We start from the raw sequence: 23,416 nt of genomic DNA, 5'->3' as shown, positions 1-23,416 counted from the left end.
TGTCACTTAGGACAAGGGGACCCTGCAAGGGGAATACCAAGACCTTTAGCCTGGTCAGAGCTTTATGATCCTGGGGTCAAATGGCAACTTTCCCCCCAGCTTACACTCAGAGTTTTAGATCCATTCTCTCCGAATATGACATGTCTTCTCTAGAAATGAGGAAAATTAATTTATTCTAAATGGAGAGTTCATTGTTTCAGTATCAATGACTTGTCAGACCATCCTTCACCTAATGATTTGAAATATTATCTGTATGGTATCTTAAATTGTATAAACTTGGGTCTATTTAAGACCTATGTTCTAGTGTGCTGTCAAAGATTTTCTTTCCTTGTGGTAAACCATTTGATTACTACCAATTTATGTTCTAGCATTTGGTAGGGCTGTCCTTCATTATTTCTTTTATTTCAGAATGGAACGATATTTTTAAATGTTTCTTTTCGGTGAGACTTAGAAATCTTTAATCAAATAAAAATAGCATCCATATCATGTCATTCTGATGCTCAAAATAATCATGTCTTTCTTCTCTGTGACACCTCCTGTGCCTTGTCAAACCATCACAGATGAGAAATTGGTATACACCGAAAAGTGATTTTTAAATTCTCAGCAATACCACAGTTAGTTTGTCATCATGGAGACCTGCTTCTCACTCCCAGAATACTCCAAAATTTACAGTGTATTACAAAAGGTGAATCAATCCAAGAACACTGTGATTGATCTAATTCTAGGGACAGGAGCAAATGAGAGGGATGAATACTATCCCTTAGAAAGTTGAATGAACCTCTCATACATACCTGTATAACCCCAAACGTAAAATTAAGCATTAAAATGAGATGATGCTTCAGACCAGTGTTTTTGATATTGTTTTGATCTTCAAACCAAGTTATATATGAAAATTAAATTCACATTTTTTCAAGGTGGGACACTGGTTAAAATGAGGAATTTTCTGAACCATTCCCATGGAACCCTTAGCACTCTATGAATTATAATTTGTTGACTACTTTTCTGCATGTGTCCCACCATTAGATATCTTGATCCCAATCTGTCCCATTGACACATCCCATCATCTCATTATCCTGTCATATGGTCACTTATTTTCCCTATTGAGCACTCTCAGTCCTCAGAAACTAGGTTAGTCATAATCATACTAATCAATAACTGCTGAGTGAGATGAGACTGCTTTCCTTATGGTCCCTGGTGAGTGGTTTAAGCAAAGGCAGGGACTTAGTTTACGTATGAAGTTTTCCTTTCATCTCCCTTTCTTTCCTTTAGAATCATTTCCCTTCCCACCTCTCTCACCTCTTCTCTTCCCTCCCTCCTTTTTCTCTCCCTGCCCCTCCCCTCTTGTTTTCTCTCTCACCAGAAGAGTTTCTTCAATATTTTTCTTTTGGTGGCAGTATTGCTCCACTGAAATAAAACCATGCATTCCTTCCACACTTTACTTTTGAAAAAACACCTATAGTCAAAACAAGTGCATTTTACTTTAAAAAGTGTCTTGCATCTGGGTCCGAGATTTGCATCTAAGGGAGATTTCCTGGAGCCTGCCTGGAATAATTCTCTGCCCAGGCTTTTTTGATTATATAGTAAAGGAAGGTCAGGCAGATCTCATGATCTCTCTCTTTCCTCATGCTGTTTTCTTTTTTCAATAACTTTCCCTGGTTATAAAATATACACCTGCTCATTATAGACAATCTGAAAAACATAGTAAAGGTTAAAGAAGAACAAAAACATCACCCATACTCCTCAAAACAAGAGAAAATGCTATTGTTAACAATATTTTGCAAGCTTCCTTGATGCATTTTCTTTGTAGCTATTTTGCTATAATTGTGATACATAACTATTTAGTATTTTTGTTCTTAGTTCATTTATAAGCATGCTTACATCTTCTTTAAAACATTTTAGCTATCATTTCTAATGCTTGTATATTTTCTAGGTATGTGTATCATGACCTATCATTTCCTTTGAGATGGGACATATTGATTACTTCCTAAATATTGCTGTATTAAATAATATTTCTGTCAACTGAATAAACTGGGTGTTTCCTTGCTTGAATAGTCAACATATGTCGCTAAGGAGATAAAGACCAGGTGACACCCACTGTACTTTATGGGAGAATATTAATATTTGAGATTTTTTTTTACCTCTCCCAAAACTCACTTGATTATGTAAGGGAAGAAATTCCTCTAGAACTTTTCAGGAGCTGGGAAACCTTCAAAAATTTGTCTCTAGGGGCCCGGTGCGGTGGCGCAGTGGTTAAGGTCCTCGCCTTGCACGCCCAGGATCCCATATGGGCGCTGGTTCTATCCTGGCAGCCCCCCTTCCCTTCCAGCTCCCTGCCTGTGGCCCAGGAAGGCAGTCGAGGACGGCCCAAAGCTTTGGGACCCTGCACCCGCGTGGGAGACCCGGAAGAGGCTCCTGGCTTCAGATCGGCATAGTATTGGCCCTTGCGCTCACTTGGGGAGTGAATCATCGGATGGAAGATCTTCCTCTCTGTCTCTCCTCTCTGTATATCCGCCTTTCCAATAAAAAAATAATAAAGATAAATCTTTAAAAAAAAACTGATGTCATTGGCAGCAGGCTGAGTTGCCGCTTGCAACACTGGCCATATTGGAGCACTGGTTCAAGTCCTGGCTGCTCCAGTTCCCATCAAATTCCCTGATGATATGCCTGGAAAAGCTGGGGAACATGGCCCAAATGCCTGGGCCCAAATGCCTGGGCACCTACCACCTATATGGGAAACCCAAATGGAATTCAGGTTTTAATAATCTTAGTTGATTAGGGTACAAAAGGTCAAGGGCTAAAGGGTGCAAGTGGGTAATACCATTGTTTCCTCGCTAATATTATCATTTTCCCCCTTATCTGGGGTTAGGGGAGTAACAAAGAGAAAAGCCCCACCCAACCTCCCACCCATCCTTGATCCCCAAGGGAGGCGCATTCCAAGGGTCCTGCTCAAACAGTTTTGATAGTTCATCAGTTCTGGATTGCTGCCAATCTCACAGTTCCAATCGCAATGAAACCTATTCAGAGTTCACTGGCTGACAGTCTCTTGATGGTTGGGGTTCCAAGATCAGCAGTTCCGTTGGAGGGATCTCCAAAGAAACTTCATCTGAGATGATCCCAGACCTGATTCTTCAGTGAGTTTACCAGTACAGGGTCCAACAGCGTCCGTCACACCAAACAGCTTATGCACATGCTGGTCGTTGTGATTGCTGGGTCCGTTCTGTTTCCAGCCCTGTCTTCCTTGTGAACCAACAGGTGTTGTAGTCCAGCTCGATCCTACCCACTTCATGCTTGGTCATCATGCAAACCAGCTGGAGCTGCAGCCTAGTTGGGGCAACTCCCCCAAACCCCTACCAGTTCTGCCCCCTACCCTGGTTCCCATGCTTGCCAGTATGTACCGCAGACCTGTCCAGTCTGTCCCACATCCCATTTAACTCTCGCACATGTCAATGGACATTGAAGCCTAGTTCAACCCAACCAACCTATTATCCAGCCCATACACCTACTGGCAGGTGCCTTTTTGTCTAGCTTACCCCTGCCCCTATCCTGGTTTTCATGCTGTCCAGTGAGAGTGGTAACCCTGAGGGAGGTGTCCACTATTTCCCTTCTAGGCCACACCCACTCCCAGATTATGCAGTCTCCAGGTAGTTCTGGCATTTGACTTGACAGAATTACCTCCCAGTGCCAGCCTCTGCCAGCTAATGCTGCGGCTAAGCCCAAAAAACCCTCAACCACTCTAATTTTTGAAAAGCTATCCTTTTCTATACAAGACTATCTGAAGATGGGAGGCATCATTAAAGAATAAAATATCAGCTTCCAGGATCCCAGCATCTAGAACAGACACAGCTAATCAGAAAGTTCAATCCATTTGAAGTTATCTGGACAATTTTGTTAGGAGTATTTTAAAAATATTTATTTAAAATTATTTCTTTATTATTTTCCATGATTAATTTTGTAGGAATACAGATTCCCCAATTGCGCCCCACCTTATTTCTTTCAATTTTCCAGTCCTATCATTTTCTGTCATATTACTACAATAATATAGTCCTTTAGTAGCAGTTATAAGTTTAACATACTGCTATTTGAATACATGATGGATGTGTAATAGAAATAGAAATAGAAAATAAAGTATGATAGTGTTGAGGTATATTTAAGTGTTTCTGTAAGGAGTTATTCAAATATCCCACCCTGGACCCAGCACCATTTCCTCTTCCTCACAGCTCACAAAATTCGCACTGGTCTAGCCATCCACCAATCAGATGTAACCTGGCATTCCACCTGAGAATCCCACCCCCAACCTTCAAGCCCCTTCCCCTGCTCACTCACCAATCATCCCTAGACATTCACCTCCCGATCCCTTCCCCCCCACACACACACCTTGCAGACAATAAGGCCCCCAGGTGCGGCTCTCTCTCTATCTCTTCTCCTTCCGGCCTCCCTTCCCCTTCCCCTTTTCCTGCTGATCTCCACCACCTCTCCCCCTCCCCCATTCCTGCCCCACTGGAATAAACCTAAGATACTCATTGCATCTGGTGTTTTCAGCTCACGGTAATGAACCAGGTTGCAGGAATTAGCTGAGCATAAAATACCGTAATATTGTATGAACTAGAACTCTAAACTGTTTTAAATAATTAACAGTTTCACTGGGAGTCCTCCTTTTATTTGGAGTTAGGAATGCTTACTGTGATATATCTTCAATTTATGGTATACCAGTCTTCATTATTCTGTTCATGTATAAAAACATATGCATATACTTGTCCACCTATATATCTATTTGTTTTGTATTTTGAATGAATGTTGACTTATATCGGAGCGAACATAAAATATTTTTCCTTTTGTGATTGGCTTGTTTCACTGAGCATAATGGTCTCTACATGGGACCATTTTGTTGCAAAAGGTAAAACTTCCTTTTTTTCTAATGCCTGAGTGGTATTCCATAAACTAGATGTATGTACCACAGTTTCTTTATCCATTCCTGTTTTAATGCTTGTCTGGGTTTTTTCAATGTCATCATTATTATGGATCCTGCTGCTGTAAGTATAGGATGCAGTTCACTTTCTCATATGCAGTTTTCACTTCTTTTGGATATATTCCCGGAAGTGAGATAGCTGGGTCATATGGTAGATCAATTTTCAGTTGTCTGAGTACTTTCCATACAGACTTCGAAAATGCCTGAACTAGCTTATATTCCCACAACAGTGGAGGAGGGTAACTTTCTTCCCGCATCCACACCAGCAGGTGTTGTTCAGAGATTTCTGAATGTAGATCCTTGTCACTGGAGTTAGGTGGAACCTCAATGTGCATTTCCCTAGAAGCCAGAGAGCCTGGAAATTCTTTTATAAGTTTGTTAGCCATTTGAATTTGTTCTTTTAAAAAATGCTTTCTTATTACCTTTGCCTGTTTTTAACAGGGTTGTTTGTTTTGCTGTCATTGAGTTTCTAGAGCTCTTTTAAAGTCAGTTCTTGATCCGTTGTGTAGAGTGCAAAGATTTTCTCCCATTTTGTTGGTTGCTTCTTTACTTTGCTGATCATTTCTTTTGCTATACAGAAGCCTCTTGGTTTGATGTAGTCTCATTTGTTTATTTTGGCTATGACTGTGCTTTTGGTGACTTTTCTAAGAAGGTTTTAACAATATATGTAACTTGTAGAGTGCTTACTATGATTTCCTCTAATAGGTTGATGGTTTTTGTAGTGCAGATTTGGATCTTTAATCCATTTAGAGATGACTTTTGTATAAGGTAACAGGTGAAAGTCTTGTTTCTTACTTCTGCAAGTGGATATCCAATTGTCCAACATTTGTTGAAGAGACCTGTTGTGGGCTAAGGAGTTGATTAGCACTCATTAAGCTGAGCAGAAACAGGAAATGGGCTCCTGGCTAAAAGCACCTGGACTGATGGGACTCACTGGCATCTTATTGTTTGGCTAAAGGACTTGGGGGAAAGGGTATAAAAGGAGTAATAAAGGGAGGCTTTGGAGCGACTTCTACCATCACTGGTCTCCTGTTGGTGCTTCATCCCCAGACCCTCTCTGTGTCCAAGTTACTGGCTCTGCTGGTCAGAACAGAGACCAAACTTCTTTCCTAGGTTATTTTCAGCTCTCATGTCAAAGATTATTTGGCTGCACATGTGTGGGCTTAATTCTGGGTTATCTATTCTGTTCCATTGATCTTATTCTTAGTTTTCTTCAACATAGCTTTGGTTATTCAGTCTCTATTGCTTCCAAATAAATTTTTGTGTCATCTTCCAGCTCTGAGAATAATGTTGTTAGGATTTTGATTGGGGTTTCATTGAATCTGTATATTGATTTTGATAATATGAACATTTTGATGAGCTTGATCCTGTCAATCCAGGAACAAGGTAAATTTCTCCATCTCTTAATGTCTTTTATTTCCTTTTCTTAATGTTTTGTAATCTTCATCATAGTAGTCTTCCATGTCTTGGTTAGGCTCATTCCAGGTGTTTAAGGTTCTTCTGTGTTATTTAAAAGGGACTGTTTAATAAGTTCTTTCTCAGCCACACAGTTGTTTGTGTATACTAGGGCCTTTTATTTTTGTTCATTGAGTTTGTATCCTGCTATGCTGTCAAACTACTTATAAGTTCCAGCTGTCTCTTTGTTGAGTCTTTTGGTCCTCTTATGTGTAGAGTCATGACAGCTGTACACAGGAACAATTTGACTTCCTCATTTCCAATTTGAATTCCTTTAATTTCTTTTTCCTGCCTAGTAGCTCTAGCAAGGACTTCCTATACTATGTTGTACAGCAGTGATGAAAGTGGATATCTTTGTCTAGTTCAGATCTTAGTAAGTTTCCAGTTCTTGACCATTCAGTATGATGCTGGCTTTGGGCTTTTGCAAATTGCATTGATTGTGTTGTAGAATGTTCCTTCTATACTTATCTTTATTAGAATCTGTAGCATGAAGTGGTGTTTTATTAAATTCCTCCTCTGCATCTATTGAGATGATCATATGGTTTTTATTTTTCAAATTGTTGATGTGATGTAACACGTTTATTGATTTGTGTTTGTTCAAGCATCCTTGCATGCCATAGTTAAAATCACCTGGTTCAGGTGAAATATCTGTCTGATGGAATATTGAATTCTGTTGGTTAGTATTTTGTTGAGGATTTTTTTGCATCTATGTTCATCAGGGATATCTGTTTATAGTTTTTTTTCTCTGTCGCATCCCTTTTTGGTATTCAGGTGATGTTGGCATTATAGAGTTTGGAAGGATTTCCTTCCTTTTTATTGTTTTGAATAGCTTGTGGAGTATTGGGGCATTTTTTCTTGATTTAATGCATAGAACAGTTGCATAAACAGTTACCAAGTATTCCTTTTTCAAGCCCGTCATGTTTTATGTTCCACCTACTCTCTCATTATTCTTTTATAAGCTGGTTCACTCATTGCACCATACCCAGAGAACTGTCCCAGATATAGAGTGAAGAAGAATATATAGTAGAGACAGTACATGATTTCATCAGTGTCACATCTACTCACAGTATCTGGCACAAAGGGAAGAACAGTAAAGAAGTTGTGGGATCCCAAGTATTATATAAATAATGGCCCAGAATATATCCAACATACAAGAAGTAGCAGATCAATTAGTCCCTACTTTACTTCTCAGTTCCAAGCATCTGTAATTCAGCCTTCTTAAAGTTCTTGGTGGGTTTGGAACCCACCTCATGAAGACCATAGCCAGTATATTCTGAGCTGTTATTATTATGTAGGTTTGGGGAAAACATTTACCATGACTTCCTTAAATTTTCCAACTCCCACCTCCTTCTCTATCTCTTCAAATAATCTCATCTGTATGCTTTAATGCTATTGACCAATAGAAAATAGATAAAGGAACAAACAATGGCAAATATGGTCACTGAGAGAAGTTTAAGGTTTCTAAAAAATTGTGAAAACCTGATATTGTCTTCCGCAATGCTTTTGTGTTGATGCCATCTAAAAGCTTCACTATACATTTGATTGGTTTCTTTCAACCGCTCATATCATCTCAGATACTTGTTTTCCCTAAATTATGGTAGATATTTTTTCTTGAATATCCCAGTTGCTATTTTAGGTCAGTAATGCATAATGATTGAAGTGGCATTCTTGCAGATTAATCTCAAGACCAATTCCAGTTCAGGCATTTAATAGCCATGCTGCTCTGTGCAAGACAATCTCAATTTGTAAACCTGTGAAACATGAAGGTAGATTATTACTTTTACTGCTCCTTCTGTGTGTTTAATTTGGCAGTGTGAACTGACATCTAGGAAGTCTGGTGGGTAGAGGATGATTAATTGCTACAAAGTAATTTTTTACCAAGTAAGTGTAATAAGTTCTGATAAATCATACATACTAGGGTGACTAGAGTCAATAATATAGTACTGTGTATTTCAAAATTACTAGAAGACAGGACTTTGAATGCTTTCACCATGAAAAAATGATAAATACTTGAGGTGATATGCTAATGACCCTGATTTTGTATTGCACATTGTATACAGCTGTTGAAATACTGTATTATAACATATAAATATGTGCAATTATGTGGATTTCCTACTATGCTTGGATTTGAATTATTTTGTGCCAAACTAAACTTAATGTTATAATTTAAATTTTCCACAAACCTTTTTAAAGCACCATGTATATGAAAGTTGACTCTTCTCAACTGGTCTGATTTGTTTATCTTCTATCTCTCCTAGTTTTTGCTCTTGCTCCGTTTTCTGGAGGTCTTCTCAACCATATAAAAATTTATATCAGTATTAAATATTCATGAATTCTTTTTGTTCTTTCAATGTTACACTTGTGTTGACATACTTTTCTTATTTGTCTATATCTATTTCAGCATAATCTGTTTGCTCTGAATTGCTTTTTTCTATTTGTTAGTATTTTCAGTTGTCTAATCACTCTTACGGCGGAGAAAAGGGGATAGGCCATACCCAGCCTCCCAACCATCCCAGTAACCTAGGATGGGGAAAGGCCACCCAGTATCAACCCAGGGTTGCAATGTGGTACATGCTCTGAGTGTTCTGCCCAGGTGGATTTGATAGTTCGGAAATGTTGTCTGTCTCATCGATCTATGGATGAGGGATTGGTCTTCAATGTCCATTGACTGACACAGTTGATTTTAGAGTTTCCATTCACCCAGATATTTGCTGTCATTCTTTGGCTGGGGCAGTTGTCCATATGTTCTGTTTTCCATTTTCTGCTGTGGTATCAGATGTCCTCTGTGTGCCCTATGGGCTACCATGTCCTTTATGTGCACCGTGGTCTGCCATCTAGCAGTCCATCCTTTAGGCTGAGGAAGATCAGTTCTCTTAGGTGGGCTCATGGACCTGAGCTAGGTGACATGGGCCAAGTCAGATTCCTCATCTCCTGAGGCTCAAGGACCCTAGTACTCACCACATAGGCAGGCCCAACGACCTGGCCCAAAAGACCAAGGCCCCTCCAAAAACCCCCAACCCTGGAGCTCATGGATCCAGCACCCACCATGTAGATAGGCGCAAGGACCTGGATCAGGAGACCCAGGCCCTGCTGGATCCTCTACCCCTGGGGTGCACAGACCCAATGCCAACAATACAGGTGGGTTCTAGCTTCTGGGCCAGGAGACCCAGGGCCCTCTGTATCCCCCACCCCTGGGGCTCATGAATCCTACATTCACTGTGCGGGAGGGCCCAAGGACTTGGGCCTGGTGACCCAAGCCCTGCCAGACCCCTCCACCCCTGGGGCTCATGGACCCAACACCCACCATGCAGCAGACCCTAGGACCTGGGTCAGGAGCCCCAAGGTTCTCTGGATCTCCCACCCTTGGGGCTCAGGGATCTAGTACCCACCATGCGGGTGGGCCCAGTGACTTGGGCCATGTGACCCGGGATCAGCTGGACCCCCCCCCCCACCTCTGGGGTTCAGAGACCAGGTACCCATCATGCATCCAGGCCTCAAGCCCCAGACCATGAGACCTGGGACTCACTGGACTCCTCATGCCAGGGCTCACAGACCCAGCAACCCCAGACAGGTGGGCCCAGTAACCTGAGACAGGAGATCCAAGCCCACCTGGACTCCCCCACCTCTGAGGCTTGTGGACTCAGCCCCTACCATGCAGGTGAGGCCCTGGACCTGGGCTATATGACCCAGGCCCTTCTGAACCCCACCCCTGAGGCTCACAGAACCAGTACCCACTGCACAGGCAGGCCCAAAACCCTGGGGACATGTGACCTGGGACCTGACAGACTCCTCACCCCTGAGGCTCATAGATCCAACACCCACCTTGCAGGTGGGCCCAAGGGCCCCTTCATTCCTGGGCTCATGGACCCGGCACCCACTGCCCCTGATTGACATGGTTCATCTCTCCTCAGCATCCACCAGTGGATGCTTCAGCCTAGTTAGATCCAACCTGCCTCCAGTTCCAGCTTGTGCTGGCTGGTGCTATAGCTTAGCTTTGTCCAGTTAGCCCCCAGTCCTGGCTCCAGTGTGAACTGGCTGGTGTTGCAGCCTGACTCAGCCCTCCTATACCCCATACTGGTTCTCAGATCTGCCAGTAGATGTTATGAACCGGCCTGGCCTGGCCTACTCCCTTACCTGACCCACATGTGTGCCAGCGAGTACTGTAATTTGGTCTGGTTTGGGCTGCTGTTGCCTTGGTTCTTGCATTTACCTGTAGGGATTGTAACGTGACAAAAGAGCTCACCAAGTTCCTCTATCTATCCGATCTTCTCCCAGGGGCAGATTTCGATGAGTCCTTGGCCCAGGCTGACTTTGTCCATTTGTTGTCCTGGCAGGAAGGGGTATCCTTGCCCAATTTACCCATACCCCTTCCAGTTCTTACTGTTGTATGTTGCCACCCAGCCACACCTGATCCATGTCCAGACACAGTTCAGTGGGAGCCAAGACCTAGTCTACACCCATCCTGACTCTTGTGAGTACCTGTGGTGTTGGAGCCTAGCCCAGTCTGTTGCTCCCAGACCCAGTCCACATCTGTGCTAGGGAGATTGCAGCCGTGTTCTTAAGCCCAGCACAATGCACTGATTCTGGCTCTTGCATTCACCTGTAGAAATTCCAGCTCAGCTGGGGCATTCCCTTAGCTGCAAAATCAGGCCTATTCCCATCCACATTTCTTGCACATGTCAACGGAGATTGCTGTTTCCCATGGGTGAGCCCACAATCCTCCCTGCATATTCTACCCTCATCCTGATTCACTCATGTATTTGATAACTCATGGCCAGCCTCACATTACCCATTCCCTTTTCTGATGCTCATTGGTGGATTCCATGTTGTAGCCCTTCAAGTAAAGTGGCCTTGTCCATGGAAGTCCCAGAGCAGTCATTCCTCACCTGGATATGAACCCTCAACCCTGCTCGTCCCCACCAGTGCAATCTCCCAAACTCCCTGCAACGCACTACCTCAAGTTCTCAGAGTGCACTGCTGGGTAGCCCAAGGGCTTGGCCTGGCCCCGTTGGCACCTGGGTCTCCTGGCCCAGATTCCTCTAGCCACAGCCACACCGTCAGGAGATGCAAGCCCCGCCCCTCAGTCTAAACTCAGCTGAGCTCCTGCTGCTCATTGTTAATTTACTTTCTGGCTGCAAAATTCAGTTACTTCAGTTTCCTCTAGCATTCCACTCTCCATCCTTGTATGTTGGTGCCTTTGAAAAATAGTTCCCTACTCAAGTTTTAGTGACTTTTTATTGACCCAGCAATACCACTCCTAGAATATATCCAAAAGACTTCTCACACGAGAAAGTAATATGCACCCTAATGTTCACTGCAGCACAGTCAACAATCGCAAGAACATGGAAACCTAAATGCCCATTAACAGAGGACTGGATAAAGAAACCACGGTTCATCTAAACTATGGAATACTACTTGGCTACTTAAAAAAATGAAATATGATACTTTGTGGCCAAATGGACCAAACTAGAGACCATTATGCCAAGGAAAATGAATCAATCTCAAAAGATCAATTATCATATATTTGCTCTAATATAAGACAATATAATGTCAAATCTAGGTATATTACATGTGAATCTTACCTTATGTCACTTCATATTCACCTGTACTTTTTGTAATAAGATCTTGTGATATAATTCATTAACCAATCATCCATAAGAGACTGATTATTTATAATTACCTGAGATGGTCAATGTTCCTTTTATCACTGTTATTGGTACTGCCTATAAATAATGAAGACTTAGTCCTCATTGTACCTTCATTAGGGCCCTGGGATATAAGAATGAACTCAAAATGGAATGACTAACAGTTTCCTACATGGTTGGGAGACACTCCAGCAGCAGCTTGATGGACTTGGGAAAATTTACGAAAGACACCCATTATGGGACTGCAGGAGAGAACAGAGGGGAGGGAAAAAAACTTGGTGGAGGGGGAAGGGAGCCCCCAGCGTCAATTAAACTGTATCAACAAACAATAAAAAAAAAGTTTCAGTGACGTTTTAAGATGTGTATGTGTTTAATTTACCATCTTTCCTTAGAAATTTTACCTCATCTGCCTTGCACACTTCTCCCATTCAAATCTGACCCCCACTTCATCCCATAGGAACTTGAAACACTCAGAAAATGAAGGAAAATTGGAGTACAGTGGTACAGTGTTGCAGTTTGGACTCACATTATGAGCTCCTCTGGACTTCTGCCATCAGCCACAGTTTAAGTTGGGAAGAATTATATCATGGCTGTATCAAAGAAAAGATATTCTGATAAAGTTATGTAATTACCACGAGGACGCTCCAATGAAGCTATAATACTCTACTGTCTAATCAAAGTTCCATATGAAATTTCCACTTTACATCTTGGGTCAGGCAGCAACATATAAAACAGGAACCAATCAAACACATGTATTTTGTAGAGATTTTTAGTGTCCTAATGGCAGTGTTTCTATCACAGGATTTCAGAGACCTTGTAGCAACGAATCCTGAGGCTCTCCTTTGCCTCCTCTGCAAGGTAGACAGCAGCATAAGGTAGGGGGTTGCGAGACAAGTACTTGGCATCATTGGGTATCTGTGTTTCACGTGGTGAGTTATGGCCTGAAAGACAAGGGCTGTAGACAAGACATCTGATGCTGGCTTCTGTGAGATCTTAGAGTACTCTAGCCTGAAATTCAAGGAGTTGCTAACTCCTAAGTGAGCTTGGGTAGACAACTTAACTGTCTGAGTCTGTTGGTGTCTTAAAACTCCTTCCAGCTCAAACACTCTGTCATTCATTAAAGTTAAATAGTACTGGAAACAATCTTGCTGAAGGTGGTAACAGTTTGAACAGAGCAATGAATAGGCTGGGGACAGAGTGATTTACCCAGAAGACATAAAATATTTTTCCAATTAAAGACACACATCCTACAACAATCCCTATTTAGAGCTTTACGATGAGGCTGCCTGGAGAAGAACTCAGAACCCAAGAAGAAGGTGGAAATAGGCTTAGTCTGCTTCCTACCTACCACAGTAAAGCAGGAGTATAGTGCTCAGAGCTAAGTATCACATTTTAATGGGGGACAAAGAGAAGATAGAGAGGTTTGGGATTGTAACCAGGAGGATGAAGGAACACTGAATCAAGTCACATGAAGAGCAGCAGACACTGGGGTTTTGTTGTCATCAAAAGATCCCCAAGATAGTTTGGGTCCCTGATATTTTTGCTATCTGATGGACTATTGTGGGGAAGAAGAGATTTCAAATTTGAATCAACAGGTATATTGGGGTAGATATAAAAAAGAAGCAGATTTCAAGGTAATGGAAAGTTCCTGGTAAGTGTTAAAGGTACAGAATTGCTCAAGCAGAAATGAGTTCCTGTTGAAAGCTTCTGAGGAAAGGTCAAATTACTACTCAATAGAAATAACATATACAGGTCCAGATATCAGATGAGAATTTGTATCGAATTATCTTTAAATCCTTTTCAAATTCTGAGGGTCAGTAACTTCATGCCCATGTTAGTTAGTGAAAAGGGAATTTTAATCACTAGGTCAGGAATTTCAAAAAGAGGAATGCTTATGTACCATTTATTAGGCTCTATCTGTCTATTGGCCACTCAACAAACACTCATATCGGATTACTATCTTGAAGACTTCAGTATTTTTGTTGTTGTTTTGACAAACTCAAAACTTACATCTTTTTCAGTACACGTTTTTATCTATTTCCTGAAATTTAAACTGAATATTTGGGTCACAGTTTCTCAAAGTTCTTTAGTTTCAAATATGATGATGAATATATTCATTCCACTTCCCTTTGGGAAGTTGTAAACTGCCACACGATTATTGTTGGTGATGTTACGGTCACTGGTCTGAGTACTATTTGATCTCAGAGTTTAAAGAAGAACAGCTTCCTCAAGGTAGGAAAAGGTTGATGGGTTGTGAATTCCTCTCCAGGGTTTCTGACTAATGATTGTTAACCTTAAAGTCACCCCTACAATCATCTACTTTTCCCATTGGAATCAAGTGAAGGGAAGATGGAAAGAACATGGTTAAAGACAATGAGTAACTGGGGATAGCAGGGTGCAAAACAGAAAAGTCAAAATTGTGTAACAAGCAGGAGAAGGGAGGCTAGGTATAGCAGAACCAGGAACAGAATGTACAAAAGCCGAGGTGGAACAGATAGTCAGTGTCTTATGCAGATGATCTCAGTACTTTCTAAAATAAAGCTTTTATAGATGGATTATTCTTTTGCATAAGAGTGTTTAGGTGGTGCCCCCTAAGGATAAAGAGCATTGTCCAAAGCCTGGGGATTCTGAAGGAGTACAGAAGCTTATAATTTCTTTGGCACAGGTATGATGGGTGGGGAGCTTTGTCTCTGCAATTGGGTTGGCAAAAGAACCGGTATGATGGGAAAGGGAATTGGATCTCTGGAATGAACTCTGGGGTTGGCAAGAACACATGATATTCTTCCCTATACTCCCAGCTGTTTCTAGGAAACAAGCATTGTTTACCTTTTGGAGAACAGAAGAAAAAATGTCATTTCTTTCACTGGGGAGGGGAAAAAAGCTATCTCTGTCTGATCAGATCTGGGCTGGGGCTTGTTTATTTATCAGCTGCTAGGAATCTATTGTTTCCTGGAGCCAAGCCCTAGGTCACGGAGCCTATGTAATGAAAGCATGGATCATAAACGAACAGTGGATATCGGCACCACTGAACCTCAGTACCCTGGGTTAAAGCCCTTCTCAGTTACTCTTTTTTGTCCTCTCACTTCTTGCCTTTTGCTTCAGTGCATTGTCTTCTCACTTCTCCTTTTTCATTTTCTTTTCTGTCTTATCTTTTCTTTCAGGTTATCTTTCACATTTTTTTCTGCATTCTTTCTTGTTTCTCTTTCCTCCTATCTGTGGTTTTCTTTTGCTTATCATCCCCAGCTGGCTTATATTCCAGGCAGATGTGCATTCAGGAGATTTTTCCATTCTCAGCTTAGAAAAAAGACAGATGGAAAGTCCTTATTAGCTCATATCCTCGGTCTCCTAGCCAGGGAAAGATTGTTCCCAAATAGACTCTACTTTACCTTACTTCAATTCAATGTGAAATGACTCAAACCAAGGGACTTCCATGTCTTCCCTTGAGAAAGATAATTCTTTAGTTTAATATAGCTAGCTCTCATTTTTTCCAGTTCTTTGGGCTAATACTTCCCTTGCTTCGGCTCAACCCATTACTCCTGGTTAGATTATCTGGGACCACCCTTGACCTTCCTTTAGTGTTTATTACTTTCCAGATCATGAATGTAACTTTGACCCATAAAAAAGATCCGTTCTATTGGCCATAACTCCTTTAGGCATCTATCAATATTGCTATTTTAAAAATATGGAATCTAAGATCTGAATGGATTAGGAAAGATTCCTGGGGTGGGTTTTTGGAACAGCAGTTAAATAACTTCTTGGGACTCCATTTTCACATATTGGAGTGCCAGTTTTAATCCAACTTCCTGCTAACACACACCATAGGAGGCAGGTTTGATGGTTGAAGTACTTGGGTCCCTGCCATCTAGGTGGGAAACTTGAATGAGTTCCTAGCTCCTTATTTTAGCCCGATCCAACCAGAGCTATTGTGGGTATTTGAAGAATACCCACTGGTGAATGGAATGTCTGTCATTCTCTCCTTTTCAAATAAATGGGAAAAATTAACAACAACAACAACAACAATATGCTTAACATCATAGAGTTAGAAAGTAGTAGGCCCAAGATCCAAAACTAGATCTATTTTGTTCCAAAGTTGACAGTCTTTCCGTGACACCAAAACAGAACTCAGCACAACTTATGAAAAAAAATCTCAACAAAATACTTCTGAAAGTCAAGTTGTCAGCCTTCAGTTCCGACAGTAAGCTCACCTACACTATAGTTTTTGAGGACACAGGAAACAACATGGTTTACCAGAAGAGCTCCTGTGCTATAGCTGTACACACACACTCAGAATGACACCCACAGAATCATGACTTGCTATCTTCAGGGGTTTTGTTCAGCTGCCTTCTGTGGATATAAAAAATCCATGGATGCTCAAATCCATTATGTAAAATAGCATCATATTTGCCTATATTTTATACAACCCTTCCACAGACTTTAAATCATCTCTACTTACAAACACCCAAAACAATGGTAGTGGTAAATAAATAATTGGTATACTGCATTGTTTTGGGGAATAATGAGAAGAAAAAGAATGCATATATATTCAATGCAAATGCAATTTTATTTTAATGTTTTCAATTGGCAGATCCAGACTTTTGGATATAGGAAGCCAACTGTTCATATCTTGTGTGTTTTGCTATCTGTGTTTCACAGATTAAGAAATTGAAGCAAGTGAGATTAAATAATATTCAAGATTATCCAATAACTAAATAGAAGAATTAGGTCTAAGCCCAGTTAGTTTGATTCCAGAGTGCAGTGTCACAACCACAATCTTGTCTCTTGCCAAACATCCTGTGTAGCCTGTTTTGTATCTGGTTTTAATTGCTCTGTACATTAAATTAGTAAGTTGTACAGATCCAGAGATCTTTAAAAACTGTTTTTCAGAATTAATGTGTTTTCACTGACGTATTTCAGGGGCAGGATAAGTGAAATAAAAATCACACAAAGAAGAAATCAATCAACAGTGTCCTAGATCTCTTAACTTGCTTTCAAACAAGATTCATTATTTTTGCATATATTTTATGTGCTGGGGTTATCTGATACAAAAATGTTTACAAATACATTTAATTCATAACAAAATCGAGAATCACAACTTAGTGTTCACTTACATTTAGCCTTTGTGTATCTTGTTAGAATAGATTCGTTTTGATGAACTTTGTATTTGCTCCTAAACACTGCAAGCTGTGTGTCTAGCTTTCCACATGACTTCCTTTGCATTGCCTTTGTCTCTCTCATATCAGAAAATCAGCTCTCATCTTTCTACTTGACTTTTGGTCTCAGCACTTTCCACTTTGAATCCTTATCCCCATATCAATTGTCACCCAAATATTGTGAAATTCTTTGAACTTCTGGGAATGTAACATAATTATTTTTACTGAAGGAAGCTGACATATTTACTGGATCTGGAACTCAGAAATTTTTGCTTCTCTGCTGTGTTATTCTACACTTGGAAGTTCACATTTTTATTCTATTCAAAGATATTTCTGAGCATCAAGGATACATTAAAAATAGCATATACATGAGACGGTACCAGAATGCAGAGTAGAAAATGAAATAACATGGGGGAAAGGGAAAAAAATAAAATCCAGCATCAGTTGTTTTATCTTGAATCATACCTGAGGTCCCCATATTTTACCCTTCCTTCTTTCTGGCAGATAAGATTAGAAGGTCCACATATGCATTGGAAGGCAGTATTCATCTCCATTTGGGAAGTTTCTAAGCCTTGTGACACTGAGATTCGACATCTTCTTTATACTTCAGTGACTTACAGACCTTAGTTGAAATATTTTTCATTGTTTTAACAACTTCGAAGGAAAAGAGATTTGTGTGTGTGTTTCCATAATTGTCTGATTGAAAAGAGGAAGAAGCTTCTTTGGAGAGGAATTAAAAAAGACAAATTTGGAAGAGATGATTACAAACAATCTACCACTTAAAGACTTCTTTTCAGAATTGTTTTATGCTTTATCTTTGTAAGATGTTCTTTTATATAAATAAACTACTCCTTTGGCAAAATCACTGAAAGTTTCTACAGGCCATCAAAGGATTGAATTTAATTTGTTTGCATTGATAGAAATTATGCTGCACTTCACTTTCAACAACATACTGTTCAATCAATAAAATGTTTAATAATCTAATGCTTGATATTAATATAAGTTTTGTTTCTCATAATAGTTGGTATCATTGACCATAGTAAAGTATACTGCTGCTCTTTTTAAAAATATATTTATTTATTTTATGATACAGTTTCACAGGCTCTCAGATTTCTCCTTTCCTACAAGCCTGTTCCCCCCACCCACTCAGATTTCTCTTATATTATCACAGTGGTATGCTGCTTCAAAACAGTCTTCCCAAGAAGCATTGGATTATGCACTCTCAATCAGTAAACGGATTATGAGATATGTAAATTAGATCTCAATAAAGCTGTGATTTGGAAAGAAAAAAAAAAACAGTCTTCAGTTACAGTTCAACCAGTAGAGAACAGAATCTTCCACAGAAAGGAGAATTTTGTAAATTACATTAACCATGAGTTTTAGCAGGGAGATTTAAGGATGGAATAACGTAGACAACATTCACATTTTATCTGCCACCCCCCCCCCATTGCAATGCTATGTGATCCACCAAACTCCACATGTATTGACAGAATAAATTAAGTTTAGCTTGGCTAGCATTTATTTCTGCTAAATTGTAGTTGTAGTTACTTTGATTAACACCAATGCGTAACAATGCCCAGAATCTTGGTCCATAATGACTCTACTCCTAAAAAATTCTCTCTTTTGTTCACTCTGACTGGGCTGTGTAGATAAGGAGGCATGTGGTCAGGATGCCAAGAAAATAAGAACTGGGACGGATTACAAGGTCTATTGAAGAGAAGACACAGCTATGAGCTGCATATTAATTCTAGAATTGAGCTAAAGAAATGAGTAACTAGAATTTTAGACCTTTCATCTTGTTTATTTGATCAGAGATGAAGACTTTCCTTGTTATTTAAGATTTTGAAATACTGGGTGGTAGGTTTTCATGAACACTAGGACCAAGGTCTAAACAACTTCTTTTAGTTTTTGCAATTATATAAAAATGTACCCTAATACTATCTCCATATAAATGTGGAATGTTAGAGATTTATTATGAACATTCCAGGATTATACTTCCCTGAGAATCTGTTCTATTTCTTATAAACATCTCCTAAAAAATCTAATACCTATGTCCATTTCTCCCCTAAATTAAATAAAAACACATAACCAGGCATTAAAGGGACAGAAAGTTTATAAAATAAATGGATTTGGTTTTGGTGGTCTACCCAAAATACACTAACCAACTCAACATAAATGCTAGGTAGTGATCTAGGCCAAAGAATAGAGAAGGTACGTAAAACATACTTGAGTGTTGTGATCATATTTGTTGGAGTGCTGCATAGGAAAGTTAATTAACTTCTTTGAGATTTATTTAACTTACTTGTTACATTGAGAAGTAAAGTTAATTTATGAGTTGTAAGGATTAAGGAGTATAACTTAAAGAAATTTCAAAATAGTTGCTCAATAACTAATGGTTATTCTACAATTTGGGTGAATTTTGAAGACAGCAGGATAAGTGAAATAAAGCACATCCAAACAGAAAAAATGGTATGATTTAACTTACAAAGTTCTAAAATAGTTATACTCAGGGAAATAGAGAGGATGTTGGGACTAAGTTCCCAGGAGAGTTGCTATTCAATGAGTACAGAATTTCAGTTTTGCAAAATGAAAGGCATATAGATCTATTAAAACAACAACAATCTGAGGCCTGACACAATAACCTAGTGGCTAAATGTCTTGTCCTAAGTGTCCTGGCTGCTCCACTTCCCACCCAGCTCCCTGCTTGTGACCTGGGGAAGAAGTAGAGGATGGCACAAGGCCTTGGGACACTGCACGCATGTGGGAGACTTGCAAGAAGCTGCTGGCTTCTGGCTTTGGATTGGCTTAGCTCTAACCATTGTGGTCACAGGTGGATGGAAGAGCTTTCTCTCTGTCTCTTCTCTCTGTAAATCTGACTTTCTAATAAAAATAAAAATAAAAATAAAATCTAAAAAAAAAAAACCCACAACAATCCAATTATACTACTGTAATTTATACTTCAAATAGCTATGATGATACATTTTGTTATGTGTTTTTACCACAAGTAAAATGAATTAATTAAGGTTGGCATGGCATAGCAGGTTAAACCATTGTCTGTGATACTGGCATCCCAAATGGGGACCTGTTCATGTTGGATGATATACTTCCGATTCTGCTCCCTGAAAATGGCCTGGGAAAGCAGAAAATATCTCAGTGATTGGACCCTTGCAATCCACATGGGAGACTTGGTATAAACTCCTGGCATTAGTCTGGCTCAGCCCTGGCTGTTGCAGCCATTTGAGGTGTGAACCAGCAGATGGAAGATCTCTCTTTCTCTCTCTGTAACTTATCTGTCTTTAAAGATTTATTTATTTATTGGAAAGTCAGATATACAGAGAGGAGGAGAGACAGAGAGGAAGTTCTTCCCTCCGATGATTCACTCCCCAAGTGACCACAACAGCCGGTGCTATGCCGATCCAAAGCCAGGAGCCAGGAACTTCTTCTGGGTCTCCCACACGGGTACAGGGTCCCAAAGCTTTTGGGCCGTCCTTGACTGCTTTCCCGGGCCCCAAGCAGGGAGCTGGATGGGAAGTGGAGCTGCCGGGATTAGAATGGGCACCCATATGGGATCCTGGGGCGTTCAAGGCGAGGACTTTAGCAGCTAGGTCACGCCGTCGGGCCCACTTATCTGTCTTTAAGTAAGTAAGTAAATCTTTATGGAAATGAATTAACTAAAATGATTAATTAGTATCATTGACATCATGATAAATACAATTTGTAATTAAAATCAGCATATTGGCTCTGAATATGTTCTTTACAGTGATACAGATATGGCCTAAATGTATGGTAAAGACATTAGGGAACACTTAGTTGTCCTTTTAGGAGTCAGGAAGAAGAGAATGTAGCTGTTATGAAAATTGAATGCTGAACCATTCAATTGTACAATCATCTGTATCATTCTAGTATAACTGGTATGACTTATTTTGTGCATTACAGAGAGCTGACAAAATCATATGTATACTATTCATAGACAAAGGCCTATAAATCTACAAGATCAATTTTTGATTAAAGATGGGATATTAAGTAATGTTTTCCAACAGTATTTTCATGATGATGGAAATGTTCTATATTTGTGCTGTCCTGCATGGTGGTAACTGTGCTTATGTGGTTATTGGGCACTGGAAATCATGCTAGTATGACTGAAGAAAAAAAATTTTATAACTTTATCTAATATTTACTAAAATACCCATGAATGACTAGTGGACACTAATTTAAAAGTACAGGTCTAAAGCTTGGGGAGAAAGTTATGAGTAAGTATTAATCTAGAAAGCAATAAAAAGTTTGATTTACAATAGAGTGGATAAAACTATTAGGATTAAGGAGATACATTAGGCAAAAAAGAACTCCTGAGAAAGATGGCAGACAGTTTTTTTTTTTTTAAATCATCTTCCTACAGTGTACAAATTTTAAGGACGCTATCATTGTGGAGCGTGGGAATCAAGCAGAGAATCTCTAGCGCAGCTCTGAAGGTGCATTGAAGAAGTCAGTCAAGAATAAAGATTTCTGGACCTGGCTGCATGGCCTAACGGCTAAAGTCCTCGCCTTGCACGCCCAGGATCCCATATGGGCACCAGTTCTAATCCCAGCAGCTCTACTTCCCATCCAGCTCCCTGCTTGTAGCCTGGGAAAGCAGTCAAAGATGGCCTAAAAGCTTTGGGACCCTGCACCCGTGTGGGATACCTGGAGGAAGTTCCTGGCTCCTAGCTTCGGATTGGCATAGCACTGGCCATTGCACTCACTTGGGGAGTGAATCATCAGAGGGAAGATCTTCCTCTCTGTCTCTCCTCCTCTCTGTATATCTGACTTTCCAATAAATAAATAAATAAATCTTTTAAAAAAAGAACAAAGATTTCTTTAAATGTGAAGAAATTGGATTCTTTAAATGTAAAAAAATAGCAATATCAGACTTCAAGCAAAAAGGAAAACTATAACACATGATACCACTTAAAGAACGTAATACTTTTCAAGTAACTGATCCCCCAAAGAAATCAGAATCTCTGACATATGTGAGAAATAATTAAGAGCAATAACCTTAAGGATGTCTGTGGACCATAAAAGCACAGACAACTCAATGAAAACAGAACAATATACATGAAAGAAATGAGAAATTCAGCAAAAGAATAGAAATTACTTTGAAAGAACCAAATATAAAGTTTAGAGCTGAATAATACAATGAGTGTAAATTTTAAAAGAGAATTAATGGACTTACAGGATGCAATAAGTAGATTTATACTCATAGGCATCAATATGAATAGTAAAGAAAGAGTTCAAATAAATAATTAAACTCCAAATCTGAAGGAAGTACAAAGCGAACAAAGTATACCAAAAAGTTAGCAGAAGGGAGGAAATAACAATGAATATAGTAGAAACAGAAATCAGAAAAGACCAAGAAGGCTCAAGTTGTTTCTTTGAAAAGTTTAAGTTGACAATCCAACAGGTACACTTACAAGAAAGAGAAGACTAAAATGAGCTAAGCTAAACTAAAATAAAATAAAACCAAAATAAACCAAAACTGGGAATGAAAGAGGAATCATTAAAAGTGATACCACAGAAATAAAAAGAATAACAGAAGGCAACTCTTAATATATGTGAACAAATTAATATCTTACAAAAGTAAATTCCTAGAAACATACAACCTGTCAAGACTGATCCACAAGGAAACAGAACATCTGAAAGGACCAATGCCATGCAAAGAACTTAACCAGTAATAAAAGCTCTCCCAAAAAAAAGAACAGTCCAGGACTAGGTGACTTCATTGCTAAATTCCACCAGTCATTTAAAGAAAAAAAAATTATCCAGCCTTCTTAAATTCTTCCAAACATTGAATAGGAGGGAACATTTCTAAACTAAGTTTATGACGTTATCCAGCATTACTCTGATACCAAAGCCAGATAAGTAAGAAGTAAGTACGAAGTAAGAAAACTATAGGACTATATTCCTATTCAAGACAGATTCAATAATCCTCAACAAAATACTAGTAAAATGGCTTCAATAGCACAATAGAAGGATCATGTAATCCAGTGAAATTAATCTCTGGAATGCAGCAATGATTCGACCTTCAGCAGTTTCTTTGATATTTGTCTCTATAACAGTTCTTTGACTATGACATCAAAAGCATAGCCAAGAAATGTCTAGTTAAACATGCAGGACTGTATCAAACTAAAAGTTTCTGTACACTGAAGGAAACAATCAACAAAATG

The sequence above is a fragment of the Ochotona curzoniae genome, unplaced genomic scaffold (genome assembly GCF_017591425.1).
Source record: "Ochotona curzoniae isolate NIBS_2020 unplaced genomic scaffold, NIBS_Ocur_1.0 scaffold_1852, whole genome shotgun sequence".
In the NCBI taxonomy this organism is placed as follows: Eukaryota; Metazoa; Chordata; class Mammalia; order Lagomorpha; family Ochotonidae; genus Ochotona; species Ochotona curzoniae.
The sequence above is the reverse complement of the archived record's forward strand: the minus strand, read 5'-3'. Positions refer to the sequence as shown.